Genomic DNA, 1,802 nt, shown 5'->3' on the forward strand with positions numbered 1-1,802 from the left:
CTCCGAATATCACCTGCACTCCTACCTTTTTTTTACACTCTACCTGAGAACTGAACAGGTCTATTGACAGTGCCTCCATTAAACGGAGACCGATGAAAAAAAGTAAACGAGCAGTAAGTGGTTCAACGTGTCTGATACAGGAAATGTATAGTACGGAACAGACTTTTTCCAATAACCTGCACAATTTAATTTGAATCTTCTCAGAAGTCGATTGCAAGTCTATTTCCTTCCGCATAATAAATAAATCGAGGCACAGGCGTAAGACGGATTCGAACACACCACCTTCTGCTTACTACGTAGAAGCTCGACGCGTTGGAAGTTGATTAAATGTTATTGTATTTTTCCAAAATACACCTGAAGTAGGTTTTGTCAATGATTCATTCTCGCAGAATATCGTCAGCTGAGTTTTAATGAAAGTCGAGTGAAGGATGGCGCATCATAAATGAATTGTCGATGTTTGCTTCTTATCACCACATCGATCGATAACAGCGGCAAAGAAAAGATCGTGAAGAGACATCTGTAGCACACCTGTATGTACACATGTAGGCGTGCGACTCTACATCGACTTTCTAACATATTTATATATTTTCACAGATAGTCACATCGGCTCTATAGCTCAGTTGGTTAGAGCGTCTGCCTAGTAAGCAGAAGGTCGAGTGTTCGAATCCCTCTAGAGCCTACTTTTTTTTCTTTCAATTTCTTCCACTTTTATAACACGTTTCTCTCCCTATCACTCAGCAATCCTTCGTGTACACATATCTACAGGTCATTCCGAATATAAACGTACATAGATAAAAATTATGCAAATATTAAACATGTCTAGTTTAGGAGTAAATATATGCTAGAACCTTTCCTTCCCACGTTCAAATTGACCAGCTTGAGGTTAAAGGTCATGTTATCTTTACTCAAAAGCACGTTAATGTCGGCAGGTTGATAAGGACATTATTCTACATTAAATCAGTAGGCAGCCAAGTTTAATTCGTGCCAGGGAAAACGATTTACTGAGAGGGAAAGCTGCGGGAATAGCAGACGGAGGAAGAAACAGAAGAATGCCAGTTTAATCGACCAATCTTTACGGAGAAAGAATGAAAAGGTCTGGTTGTGTGGGGGGTGAGGCAGGGAGGAAGGGGAGAGATTTTGTTCACAGCCTGCTTGCTACCTTTCTCATCTGTTTGGCGGCCTCGATCTGAAACAAGAATCGATCCTGAAGATTGACCGCAGGGTTCTCTCTGTGTGTGTGTGTCAGTCTGCTCGGGGGCAGGAAATATTCTGAGGTCAGTCAGAACGCATGCGCGGGGAGCCTGAGATGGGGAAAGCGTGTGTAAAACGTTGGCTCAGGCTGGCTGGCCGGAAGTGAACCGATCAGACGGGAAGAGGCCAATCGCCGCAGATAATTGTGGGATCCAAGACCGTGCCGTGGCGATGGCCCCAGCAATAAAGGACTTCTCATTCATGCAAACCCGTTAACCCACCTCACCTCTGACTGGGGTGGAAACACATTCGTGGTCCAGACGGTCGTCAGACACCCGGTCCAGAGTCCAGTCCAGCAAAGTCAACATGTCTGAGTCGGTGGACGAGGGAAAAAAATGGAGGCAACTGTAATTCGCGAACCGCTCATGGACCTCGTCGGCGCTCGTGACCACGGCCCGGTGTTTGCAAATGCAGGATTGAAAAAATAATTTGGACGACGGCTCGCCGTTAGAGCAAACAGATGTAGAGAAGTCATGAATTTCCCTCTCAATGTCCGTCATTATTCCAAACAGACACCAACGGGTCTGGGACTGGCTTGCCCGCCGGGGGCC

At 45.4% G+C, this 1,802-nt stretch overlaps 1 non-coding gene across 1 annotated transcript; it reads left to right on the forward strand.

The window, feature by feature from the left end:
- The first annotated feature begins 605 nt into the window (after positions 1–605).
- On the forward strand, positions 606–679 carry Trnat-agu. The gene has a single exon. It is a non-coding gene; the product is annotated as a tRNA-Thr (tRNA).
- Positions 680–1,802: the final 1,123 nt, after the last annotated feature.

The sequence above is a fragment of the Pomacea canaliculata genome, linkage group LG11 (genome assembly GCF_003073045.1).
Source record: "Pomacea canaliculata isolate SZHN2017 linkage group LG11, ASM307304v1, whole genome shotgun sequence".
Lineage (NCBI taxonomy): Eukaryota > Metazoa > Mollusca > Gastropoda > Architaenioglossa > Ampullariidae > Pomacea > Pomacea canaliculata.